We start from the raw sequence: 13,751 nt of genomic DNA, 5'->3' as shown, positions 1-13,751 counted from the left end.
ACCTCTGAGCAATCTCACCATCCTCAGTTCTTCTACTCTTCTGTCATGATAACAGGACCCTGTGGGTGTTCCTCTGGTTTCCAGGTTCCTCCAATATATCCATCTTAGAAACCAGTAATCTGTATAGAGACCCCTCAAGGCCTGTGACCAAAGGCACACAGGGTCTGAGGCAAGTTCAATGACAAAAAAAGTCGATGCAACTGAAGACAGAGGATATTATTTGGCTGAAGTGAACCTCTGAGCAGTGGACAATGAATTAAAAATGCCAACCTTGCACTGGAACATCTACCATTCTTATGCCAGGTTCAGAACATATCACACGCAATATTATAAACTAGAAAGCTTCTTCAAGGCTGAGTTATTTCTTCCATTGTTTCTATAGTACTTCAAGTACTGAAATACCAAATAACCATGAAAATAGGGATTTCAGTAAAATAGAGCAAGGGGATCAAGGGGAGGGAAGAGTAGATAAAAGGGGATATGCTGAGAAATAAAACTGACCAAATTATGTGCATTTATAAATATGTGAACAATGAAGCCTACTATTCTATGTAATTCTAACATACCAATATAAAAGTTAAAAATAAATAAATAAAAATAAAAGATAGAAGTCAAAGTTTTCCCTTAAAGTCACCTCTTAAAAGCCACTGTAGAAATGCTTACGAAAAAGCTCAGGACAGAAATACAATGGAATTTGCTCACATTCAGGAATTTATTTGACTTCTAACAAGCCTCACATGTGAAGTGTAAAGCAACTTTTATGTTAGAAGCTATAATTATTAACTGATAAAATAATCACTTGATCACACTACAGTACATTTTTATGGATTTAGCTGAATCTCACTTAAGAATTTTCTCTCTGAAATGTACCCAGAAATGACACAGTTGTACAATAAATGTGAAAAGTGGTAAGACCATAACACAGTCTTAGAAAGACTTGGTGTAAAAGAACTTACCCCAACACAGTCTTTCTGCATGGTTTACATTCTTTCCACAGAACCAGCCTGAGTCAAAATAGGACAGGGGTCATAGAAAGCCCTTTGTCGTCTCATTTCCTCAGAGATGAGTGTTGTTTTTTTTTTTTATGATGCATCAAGTCAATTGGTCTTAGGTAGGAGTAAAGGATGCTGGAACATAAGCTTCTCCAGGAAAGCAGTCCCACCTGCTATACTTGCCCTGGCTCTGCAGCCCAGTCAGCACCTGTCCAGGCTGGTAACTGTGTGAATACCTGTGGAAGGGCATATGGATGTGAGACCCTAACTTGTGAGAGGTCCAAACCATTTCAGCTAAAGACTTCTAAAGTTTAAATAACTTTAAAGACTCGGGTAAATCAAGATTTTAACATAATGATAGCCCCTCAGACACTATAGGGAAGATGGGAAGGGACATTTAGAGACAGAGAGACCATTTTCCTGTGTACTAAAAATCATACATTGTGATTTGCTTAGGAATTATTAAATGGATTTTGTTAATCTGTATAATCTTCCTTCCTTTTTTCCCATTCTTCTTTCCTCCATAGTTTCTTCAATCTTTTTCTTCTTTCTACCTTTCTTTCTGTTTCTTGAAGTGACATAATGGCTTTTTTGAAATAAATTTTATTTCATTTTTATTGATGTGATAATTGTGCACACTTGTGAGATAGAGTGTGATATTTTCACATATATACACTCTAAAGATAAAAACAAGGTAATTGCTGGGTGTGGTGGCACACACCTGCAATCCCAGTGGCTTGGGAGGTAGAGGAAGAAGGACAGCAAGTTCAAAGCCAGCCTCAGCAACATAGTGAGGCCCTAATCAACTTAGCAAGACTTAGCGACATCCAGCCTCTTCTTTTGTAATCCTGTCTCAAAGTAAAATAAGTAAATAAATTAATTTAATTAATTAAAAGTGCTGAGGATGTGGCTAAGTGGTAAGAAACTTTCTTCTATTCCTAGTGTGCTAAGACTTTTTCCATAAATAAACATTGAATTTTTTAAAATACTTTTTATACACCTATCATGATTTTCTCCTTTTTTCCTATTATATGAATTATAATGATTGATTTTTTTATCATTTCAGTACCCTTGAATTCCTGGATTATAGCTCACTTGGTCATGAGGAGTTATTCTTTGTATATATTGCTGGATGCTATTTGCTGATGTTTTAAATTTCACTTTATTTTGTTGTACTTGTGAATTCTAACGCAGGTGATTGCAAGAAATAATACAGAGAGATCCTATGTACCCTTTTCTCAGTTCCTCCCAAGGATAACATCTGGCAAAAATATGTCACAACCAGGATATTGACATTGATATAGTCAAGTTACAAAACAGTTCTATCACCACTAGGACCCTTTCAGATGGCTTTCATAGCCACACATACTTCCTGCCGGGTCCTATGTCCTTTTTAACCCTGGTTAAATCTAATCTGTTTTCCAGTTCCAAAAGTTTGTCATGTCAAGAATATTACATGATGGCATCGTAACTGCATGTAACCAACGTGTGATTGCTTCTTCACTCAACAGAATTCTCTGGATATTTGTGGAAGCAGTCACATAAGTTCCTTCTAATTGCTGGGTAATATTTTGTGATGTGGTTATGCCATTGTTTATTTAATCAGTCACTCTTGGAAGGACATATGGACTGTTTCCAGTTTGGGGTTACAATAATGAAAGCTGCTATGAACATTCATACACAAATTGTTGTGTGAAGGTTTGTTTTAAAATCTTTGGTACAGCTTGGCATGGTGGTACACACCTGTAATCCCAGCAACTCAGGAGGTTGAGGCAGGAGGATTGCAAGTTTGAGGCCAGCCTCAGCAACTTGGTGAGGTCTTAAGCAACTTAATGAGGCCCTGTCTCAAAGAAAAAAAATAGTACTGGGGATGTGACTCAGTGGTAAAGTGCCCCTGGGTTTATTCCCTGGTACTGATAAATAAGTAAGTAAGTAAATAAGCAAATTTGTATAAACACCTAAGAGTACACTTGCTGGGTCATATGGTAGTTGCATGTTAAATTTTATAAGAAACTTCCACAACAATTTTTTGCAGAGTGTACCATTTTATATCTCCAACAGCAAGCAATGTATGATTGTTCTAGTTTTTCTGCATTTGGTATTGTCACCATTTTCTTTTTAAATTTTAGCTATTGGATGGCTATGTAGTGATATCTCATTGTGGTTTGAATTTGCAATAATCTGCATTAATGATGTTGACTAACTTTTCATGTGCTTACTTGCCATCTGTATATCCTCTTTGGTGAAATGTCTCTTCGTGTCTTTTGCCCATTTTCTAATTGGCTTGTTGGTTTTGTTTTATCTTGTTTTACTTTTGAGTTCTAAGAATTCTTTATATATTCTAGATATGAGTCCTATGTCAATACATTGTGTGTAAATATATTTTTCTCAGTCTGTAGTTTGTCTTTTCATCCATTTTCAATTGCAGAGTTTGAAATTTTGATAAAGTTCAATTTATCCATTTCTTTACTTTCATGGACAATGCTTTTGATAAAAGCTGTCATGTATTTTTTTTTTTAGTACTGAGGAATGAATTCAGCAGCTCTCCACCACTAAGCTACATCCACAGAGCTTTTTATTTTTTATCTTTTTTATTTTGAGATAATAGTCTCACTAAATTGCCCAGGTTGGCCTTGAACTTGTGATCTTCCTGCCTCAACCTCCCCAGGAGCTGGGCCTTTAAATTCCAGCTGTGTTCAGTTTATGTTTTATGTTTAATTCTGTGATTTGTTTTCAGCTAATTTCTTTCTAAGGTCTTGGCCAAGATTTTTTTTCCTGATAAATGTCCAATTGCCTCAGCCTCATTTGTTGAAGTCTCTTTCCTCCATTGAGTTACTTCTGCATTTTTGTCAAAAATGTGTTGGGTAGCCAGGTGTAGTGGCACATGCCTGAAATCCCAGTGGCTTGTGAGGCTGAGGTAGGAGGATCGCAAGTTAGAGGCCAGCCTCAGCAATTTATCAAAGCCCTAAGCAACTTAGCAAGAACATGTCTCAAAATTTAAAAGTGCTAGGATGTAGCTCGGTGGTTAAGTGTCCCTAGGTTCAATCCCCTGTACCCCCCCCCCAAAAAAAATGAGTAGGGCATATTTATATGGATCTGTTTCTGAGTTCTATATTCTGTTCCACTGACCTATCCATCACTCTCTCTGTCAGTACTACAGATTTAATTACAGTAGCTCTGTAATAAAACTTAAAATCAAGTAGAATGATTCCTCTCACTGTGTTTTTCTTTTTCAAAATTGCCTTAGCTATTTTAATTCCCTTGCCTTTAATATTAATTCTGGAATAATCTTGTCTATATCTATAAAGAAGCTTGTTGGAATTTTGGTAATAATAGTATTAAAAGTGTATATCAATTTGAGAGAATTGACATGTTTATTATGTAGGGCCTTGCAACCCATAAACACCTGCATGTGCCTCTCCATTTATTTCAATCTTCTTTGATTTCATTACTATTTTGTGATTTTCAGCATACAAGTTCTGGATGTGTTTTGTTATATTGAAACCTAATTTTTTGAGGGGGGTAGCAGGGATTGAACCCAGAGGCACTTGACCACTGAGTCACATCGCCAGCCCTTTTAATTTTTATTTAAAGTCAGGGTCTCACTAAGTTGCTTAGGGCCTCCTTAAGTTGCTGAGGCTGGCATTGAACACAAGATTCTCCTGCCTCAGCCTCCTGAGCCACTGAGATTACAAGTGTGGTGACAACTGACTGAAACCTAATTTTTGTTATTGTTAGAGATATTAGAAATGGCATCACATTTTTAATTTTTATGTTTACACATTCATTGGTAGCATATAGGAATATAATTGATTTTTATGTTTGTCTTGTATCCTGTGACTTTGCTGAACTTATTTTTTCCATCATTCTAGGAGAGTTTTTGTAAAGCCCTTCAGATTTTCTATGTAAACAATTATATCTTCCATAAACAAGAACCAATTTACAGCCGAATGAGGTGGTGCATGCCTATAACCCCAGTGACTGGGAGGCTGATGCAGGAGGATGGCAAGTTTGAGGCCAGCCTTGGCAAGTTGGAGAGACCCTGTCTCAAAATAAAAAATAAAAAGGTCTGGGGATGTAGCTCCATGGTTAAGTGCCCCAGATTCAATCCCCAGTATCAAAAAAGGGGAGGGGGGTGAACTGTTTACTATCCAGTGTCCAATCCATGTGCCCTTTCTTTTCTGTCCCTTGATTTGCTTTCTTTATTACTTTAAATCTTCCAAGATTATTTCAAAGAAAAGCAATGACACCAGACATCATTGTTTTGTTTCCCAATCTAAGTTGAAAAGAATCAAGTCTTTCACCAGTAAGTAGAAGTATAATATCAGCAGTAGGAATTTGTAGATTGTCTTTCTAAAACTGAAGAAGTTCACCCACCTCCTAGTTTTTTTTATTCTTTTTTTGTTAGTGTTGTTATTATAAAAGGGCATTGCATTTTGTTGAATAATTTTTATGCATCAATTGATGAATTTGTGGGATTTTTCTTTGTTGGTCTGTTAATATGGAGGGTTACACTCACTTATTTCTGATCATTAAGCTAGCCTTGAAGTCCTAGAATAGGCCACTCTTGGGTCTGGGGTTGTGGCTTAGTGGTAGAGTGCTTGCCTAGCATGTGTGAGGCACTGGATTTGATCCTCAGAACCACAAAAAAATAAATAAAGATATTGTGTCCATCTGCAACTAAAAATATTTTTAGAAAAGAATAGACCCCACTTGGATGTGATATATAATTATTTTTTTTCAAATAAATATCTTTTTTTATTTTATTAGTTTTTTAAATACATGACAACAGAGTAATGCATTACAATTCTTATTACACATAGAGAGCAATTTTTTATATCTCTGTATATAAAGTATATTCAAACCAATTTATGCCATTATACATTGTCTTTTTTTGCATTTCAATTCTTAATACACATATATACCACGATTTTTCATCTCTGTTTATATATAAGATATGTTGACACCCAATTCAAGTCTTCATATATGTACTTAGTATAATGATGACCATCACATTCCACCATCCTTGCGAATATCCTTCCTCCTCCCTTTCCCTCCCACCCCTCTTCAAAATAAATATGCTTTATTTTTAAAAAAATCAATATTGTTAAAAAGTTTATATGGTTTCACTGCATGTAATATATGATTTTTAATATATTGCTGAAGTATAATTGTTGATACTCTGTTGATAATTTTTCTATCTTTATTTATTTATTTATTTATTTATTATTAGTTGTTCAAAACATTACAAAGTTCTTGACATATCATATTTCAAACATTTGATTCAAGCGGATTATGAACTCCCATTTTTACCCTATATACATATTGCAGATTCACATCGGTTACACATCCACTTTTTTACCTACTGCCATACTAGTGTATGTTGTATTCTGCTGCCTTTCCTATCTTCTACTATCCCCCCTCCCTTCCCCTTCCATCTTCTCTCCCTACCCCATCTACTGTAATTCATTTCTCTCTCTTGTTTTTTCCCCTTTCCCCTCACTTCTTCTTATATGTAGTTTTGTATAACAATGAGGGTCTCCTTTCTTTACCATGCAATTTCCCTTCTCTCTCTCTTTCCCTCCTCTCTCTCATCCCTGTTTAGTGGTGATCTTCTTCTCTTGCTCTTCCTCTCTATTCTGTTCTTAGTTGTTCTCCTTATATCAAAGATGACATTTGGCATTTGTTTTTTAGGGATTGGCTAGTTTCACTTAGCATAATCTGCTCTAGTGCCATCCATTTTTCTGCAAATTCCATAATTTTGTCATTTTTTAGTGCAGAGAAATACTCCATTTTGTATAAATGCCACATTATTTTTTATCCATTCATCTATTGGAGGGCATCTAGGTTGGTTCCACAGTCTACCTATTGTGAATTGTGCTGCTATGAACATTGTTGTAGCAGTGTCCCTATAGTACGCTCTTTTAAGGTCTTTAGGGAGTAGTCCAAGAAGGGGAATAGCTGGGTAAAATGGTGGTTCCATTCCGAGCTTTCCAAGAAATCTCCTGGTTTTATGACCAGGAATATAGTATCTATTTTATTTGCTTTTAAATAGGCATGATGTGGAAATCCATCTTGGATTAAGATGCATTTGAGAAATTTAATTTATGAAAAGCACAACATATGCAACTATATTTATTGAATACCTAGATGCAGTATGGATATTTAAATTGTTAGACTTTATGAAAAGTTTGGAAAGGTTGTTCAGGTTTATGAATAGCTTTAGCAATGCCTGCCCTCTTTATGTACCTGTCACACTGTATGAATATGGTGAGGTCATACTCCCTAAGGCTCTCTTTTCAGGTTTATTTTTATAATGTTTACTTTTAGAACAAAACAATAGCTAAATTAGAGAAATAGCCTGTTGTTCCTATTGAAGCAGAGAGAAAAGATATCGTTGTACATCTTTATTATAGTGAAGATTTATTGGAACTCTCCAGTTGAAGGATGAATATGCCTACAGTTACAACTTTTGAATGAGCATTCCTCAGAAGTTCATTCTAGGCAAGTTCCACTCAACATCAGACCAGGAGGTTCTGTCTATTAATACTACTAATCTAATTTTCTCAGATACAATCAATATATAAGCATAGGATGATACTTCAAAACCAAAAATCCAAGGTTCATCTTTAATAGCCACTTAAATAAAATGTCAAATGGTTTAAATTGGGCCAGCTTAAAAATAGGTATCAAATCCAAAACTGCTGCAATTAAGAGTATAAAATTAAAAGGACAAAATAACTTTTTAGAAGGCAATATAATATAATTGCAGCTAAAAATCTTACAGTGGGAAATGAGGATATTTAAACTGGCTATTTATTAAACCATCAAAAGAAACTAATAAATGAAAATAAAGGCATTTGGATGGCCTAAGATATTAATCAGTCAGCACCTGTGGTTCTTTTACTTATATTTGCTGTTGTGTATCTTTGGTTTTCAAATTGTAACCCAATTTTCCTGAGTCCTTTTCTTTCTGCCATAGCAGAGTCAGGACCTTTACTTCCCTCCCAATACCCCAGTGTCCTTATATCTACCCTAGAGCAGGGATATAAGCTGTGTCCAAATGGGTTCTGAATCCTGCTTACTCATCAATTTTAGTCAATGACTCATTAAAAACCACTTCTGTCTCCTTTGGGAGAAGGACATATTTCAGTGTTTCCATAGCTTACTCTTCTATATCTACATATGCACAGCTTTTCTTAACAGTAAAGGAATATGCACAGTGGGAGGAGTCAGACCTTTGCAGGTAAAGAAAAGCAATTTTAGAAATGAATTATTTTCTTTGCTTTATTGTTTTTACCAAGACAGATAAGTATTGTATTGAGAGATTCTATTTTCATAATCAATATGTGCCTAAATAATATTTAAATCATTTCACTCTATACTACATTTTCAATAATTATAGAATGTGTTGTTCTTTCACTTAAGGGTAACTCTATAGACAAACCTAAAACTGCAGAAGGTTCTGAAAGATCTAAACATGGTGTTTTGAGAAACTGCAGGCTTGGGATCTAATGTATACTGCATTAATAAATGATATAAAATAATGAAAAAAAAAGTAAGACTCATTTATTGACCTCGTACCATGTACCAGGCACCACGCTCTGAGATCAGCATCTGCCATAGCACTGACTCCTTCCAGCATCTCAGAGAGATAACAATCATGTCTTTTTCATTGTTGAGATGAGGAAGTGGAGGTTCAGAGAGGCTGAGGAACTTGTCCAGAAGTAAACAGCTAAGATGTGATTACAGCTAGTCTCCAGGGTGCTCGATTGCTATTCTTCAATTGAAAAGTATGTTCTTTGTGTGCTGTAGCCAGAATGTTTCCTTCATAGCAGGGAGTTCATTTTTGTTCATTAGTGACTGCTGCTATTGTTAACAGCTCAGAAAAGAGAAGAGCAACATGATCAGAATAGTGACTGGCCCCAGACTCGAGGCAAGCAAAGAATCAAAGTGGAATGCCCAGCACAAGGACACATGCCTGTAATCCAGCAACCTGGGAGGCTGAGGCAGGAGGATTACAAGTTTGAGGCAAACTTCAGCAACTTAGTAAGACACTGTCTCAAAATAAAAAAATAAGAGGGCTGAGGGTGTGGCTCAGTGGAGAAACACTCCCAAGCATGTGCAAGGCCCTGAGTTCAATTCCCAGCACCAAAGTCTTTTTAAAAAATTAAAGCTGAAAACAAACTTAGGAATAGATTGCTGGGCAGTGGAAGAAAAGACCCCAGGAGGAGGGCTCTAAGTGTTGAGGCTGGGAGACTGGCATGTGGCTTTCCAGACCCCACACACAGGCCACCAGATGAACTGAGGGCTCAAGTAGTTCAGTGGAGGGCTGGACTTTGGTTGGCCCTGGTGCCTGCTCCCTTGTCATGGGAAAGAGCTTCCTGGGCTAGACCTGGCCAGACTGGAATTCCTCTGCCTCTGTGCAGACTAAACCTAAATCTCTAGTGACTGAAGTCATGGGAAAGGACAGATTGATAGGGTTAGGAAAGAGAGGTGTCCTGAGGCCCTAGCCTCTGACCAGAGGCACAGAGGGGGCCTTGACTGAGGCTAATATAGCAGAGCTGGGAACATGTCCTTACAGATCAGTGGGTCCAATTATTCCATTGTGTAGGGGCAAACCAAGGCTTGGAGAAGGGTGGCTCAAGTGATGGGCTTGTCCAAGGATACACAATCTTGAAGGGCCATGTGAGGGAGAGCACAAGCCTCAGTTGAGCTGTGTCGAGTGGAGGGCACCCAGGGGATGTTTGTGCCTGTGAGATTGCATCCTTCCTTCTAACCTTTCTATAGAAATGCCTGTTATGCACTGTGCTGAGGATAAGTGTGGCCCTGAGGCCTGCCTTGTGTATTAGCTAATTTGAGTATGCCTTAAGGAGCAAGTGACTTGAGTACTCTGACGTTCAGATTATTCATTTGTACCTCATGATAGTAGCCACCTCATAGTACTGAGGTTCAGATTAAATGAGAAAATATACTCACAGGAAACACTTAGGACAGTGTCTTGCATGTAGAAAATACTGTGTCAATGCTATTGCTATTATTGGAGGCCTTTGGGTTGGGTTGAAAACATAGATGCTCAGAAGTCATCCGCCCGGGCCAGGCATGGTGGTGCATGCCTGCAACCCCAGCAGTTTGGGAGGCTGAGGCAGGAGGATTGTGAGTTAAAAGTCAGCCTCAGCAACTTAGTGAAACCCTGTCTTTAAATAAAAAGGGCTGGGATGTGGCTCAGTGATTAAGTGTCCCTGGTGTAATCACTGGTACCAAAAAAAAAAAAAAGAAAGAAAGAAAGAAATAGCTGCCTTTTCTGATTGCACTCTAGATGGTGCGGCACTGGCTGTGCGAGTTTGGGCAACTCTCTTCCCTCTCTGAGTTCCAGCAGCTTCTTCTGCAATATGTGTAACATGAGACTAATAAGACTCCCTCCTTGTTCTCAGGGGTGTTGGAGACATTCAACCCAACCACAGGGACAAATCACCTGGCTCACAGAAGGTCAATGGTAAAGGGTGGCAGACATTCTAAGTGCTGTTGAGACCCAAGGAGAGAAAGAGAAGCCCTCTCTATGGTTTCTATCTCCCAGGGCCTGTTCCTCACACACCTAAAGCTGGCTTCACCGTCTTCCTCACCAGAGTTGGGCAAGAGCTCTAGTCCTCCAAGTTTCAGGCCCTGCTGTCTCTCTGTTGCTGCCCCCAAGCCAGCTTGCTGACTTAACTTCTACTTTTCACATAACAGTAGGGGCTATGAAAGGATTTTTTTGGTACCAGGAATTGAACCCAGAAACACTGGGCTGCTGAGTCCCCATCCCCAGCCCTATTGTGTATTTTATTTAGAGACAGGTCTCACTGAGTTGCTTAGCACCTTGCTATTGCTAAGGCTGGTTTGGAGCTCACGATCCTCCTGCCTCAGCCTCCTAAACCACTGGGATTACAGGCAGCATGCACCACTGTGCCCGGCTTGTGAAAGCAATTCTGAGGTAGCACTGAATCAGGGACAGAGCCAGCTGCAGGCCCACCCTCCCACAGATGGCCTTCAGTGGAGACACAGAGCCTGCTTGCAGCTTTCCCTCCAACCTGGGTGGACCCATTTGCCTCAAAGCCTCCCCTGCATCTGACCCTGGTCTTGGGCTCAGTGGCAGGGAGCAACAGTTGGAATGGGAATCAGAGACACCCAAGATTCTGAGTAGAGTCCACTGAAGCCCCTCCACTCCATGTCCCCACACAGTTGAGTTTAGGGGAGGGATAGTATAGCTCTACAAGAACAAGGAAGGGAGCCAAGATTGTGTAGCAATGATCCCCATTCTACAGAACAGAAAGCTGCAGCTCAGACATGTTGAATGCAGAGTTGAGATCACAATTCTTCTTAGTGAGGCCCTAAGCAACTCAATGAGACCCTATGTCTAAATAAAATATAAAAGCATGGGGTGTGGCTGAGAAAAAAAAAGGGGGCTGAGGTTGTGGCTTAGTGGTTAAGTGCCTTTGGGTTCATTCCCTGGTAACCCCCCTCCCCCCCAAAAAAATCACAATCACCGTCTGTTTTTTTTTTCCTACCAGGGATTGAACCCAGGGGCACTAAAGCACTGGGCCATATGCCCAGCCCTTTTTATTTTTTTCTTTTGAGATATGGTCTCACTAAGTTGCTTTGGGTCTCACTAAGTTGCTGAGGCTGGCTTTGAACAGGCAATCCTCCTGCCCCCAGCCTCCTGAGCCACTGGGATGACAGGTGTGCACCACCCGTATTGCAGGTTATTTAAATGTTATCTTTTCTAGAACTGGAGTGTGCTGGAGCTCGAAAAACAATCCTTGTTTGAGGGATATTTAAGTCTCCTTCCATTTTGTCAATGAGTAACAGTGGGGCCCAGAGTGGAAAAAGGACTCGTCCAAGATTCAAAAAGAGCTAGTAGCTGCTGTGAGACCTAAATCCAGACTCTTGATTCCTTGTCCAGGCTCTTCCCAGCCCCCAGATGCAGGAGAGGCTCTAGGTTCAAAGGTTGAAACTGGGGTGAGGGGTCTTTAGCACAGTATGGGATGCTCTTAATTCCTGCCCAATCAGAATTCTGTCTTCAAACTATTTTGTAGCTCTGAGGACCCTCTCACCTCCCTCGTTGGTACTCTGAGGAAGTCCTTTCCATGGGACTGAGCCCTAAACAGATTCATAAACCTGAGTTGAAGGGTGACTCCTCAGCTGAGCCTCTTCTCTGTGGGCCTCTGCTTCTGCAACCTTAAACTGTCGTGTGTGGTGTGGAAAGCAAAGTAGGAGCAGTTGAGTGTGAGCATTCGACTTCCCTCAAGAGCTGGTGAAATTCCTAATGCCCAAACCTTACCCGAAATTGCTGAAGTCAGAATCTGTTAACATAGGGCCTCCTCTTGGGGTGGGGAGTATGTGTCCAACCACGAGGAGATTTCAGTGAGTGGCTGGGAGAGGGAGATATCTAAGGCCTCCTCTGCCTCACTTTTGCTGAAATTCTGTGACCCATTCAGGGTGTCTTGGGATGGGGCAGGGAGGAGGCCTTGTCAGCTCCCCTCCCACACCCTCCACACAGAGCATGCCAGCCCAACCTCTAGGCCATTTTCCCAGGGTTAGAAAATTGCTGTGGGGTTTCTGGCACTGTCTGCTCCCGTGGCAGGAGTCCGCTTGTCCACGGCCCTCTGCTGCCTCTTTGCCTGACATCCCCCTCTTCTATGGCTGACTCCATGTGGCAGGCTCCAGAATAAGAACAGACTCAGGGTGTGAGTCCTCCTTCCTCAGCCTCCGTTTTCTCATTGATAAAGTGGATTAGTAATGGCGCTTGGAACTACTGTGAAGATGGGCTGAACTGAGGCCTGGAGCGTGCCTGTCACTGTGTGGGGCCCAAGGGAGCACGTAGCAAAGTAAGTCCCCTCCCCTGACGCCCCCTGCTCAGGCCTGGGGACAGCCTGGTGTCTGCCTTCCTCAGAGAGACCTCACAGAAACTGATTGGCCCTCAGTCCTGCTCCATGCCATGTTCTGAGAGAGAGCAGTGAAAATCTGCGACCTGCTTTTCTTGCGTCCTAGTTGGGGGACATGTTCATTTCCACTTGCTTTGTGCCACCTTCCAGCAAGCCCAGGGGGAAGGCGGTGAAGTCGGAACTCAGAACTAGTCAGCTGCCCAAAGGTGCTCTGCGTAGAATGGGCAAGGCTGGGATGGAAACCCAGAGATGTTTGGCTCTGGAGGCCCAGATTAGGGAAGGCTCTGTTCCATGTGAGGACCAAAGCTAACATAAGCACCCCTCATGGAAGGCACAGATGCTGTTGAAGGTGCTGGTGGGGCCACCAGGGCCAGATATTAGCTGCACATCTGTGTGAGTTCACGATCACACCTGTATGCACACCTGCATAGCTGAGGTCGGGAAGGACTATAACAAATACAAACAATACTTGGTGGGCTGACCATGTGTGTGTGTGTGTGTGTGGGCTCGGGGAGTGGTGGACACCCCTCTGCACCCAGCCTCCTGGTGGGCCCCAGGACACCCACCTGCCCAGCCGTCCCTGCTGGCCTGGGGGTCTGGCCAGGGGTGGGGCAAAGGGAGCCGGCCTATACCCTCTGGGCAGGATCGTGCCTTGCAGCAGGACGTCCTGGCAAGGTGGTGTCCTCACCCCTGTGAGGTGGGTCCTCACTGGTGTCCGAGTCTGGGGCTTGTGGGGGACGTGGGACTGAGATGGCCCGCTGTGTCTCGGTGACTGTCTCTGTCCACAGGGTCCTTCCTGTCACCTCTCATATGTCTCCAGGGACACAGATGGGGGACC

At 41.1% G+C, this 13,751-nt stretch overlaps 1 pseudogene; it reads left to right on the top strand.

The window, feature by feature from the left end:
* The window catches only part of LOC143410658 (voltage-gated potassium channel regulatory subunit KCNG3-like), a 28,941-nt pseudogene extending 15,718 nt beyond the window's left edge, over positions 1-13,223 (top strand).
* Positions 13,224-13,751: the final 528 nt, after the last annotated feature.

This window comes from Callospermophilus lateralis, chromosome 11, assembly GCF_048772815.1.
Source record: "Callospermophilus lateralis isolate mCalLat2 chromosome 11, mCalLat2.hap1, whole genome shotgun sequence".
In the NCBI taxonomy this organism is placed as follows: domain Eukaryota; kingdom Metazoa; phylum Chordata; class Mammalia; order Rodentia; family Sciuridae; genus Callospermophilus; species Callospermophilus lateralis.
Note: the sequence above shows the minus strand (reverse complement) of the source record. Positions and strands in the feature narration are given on the sequence as shown.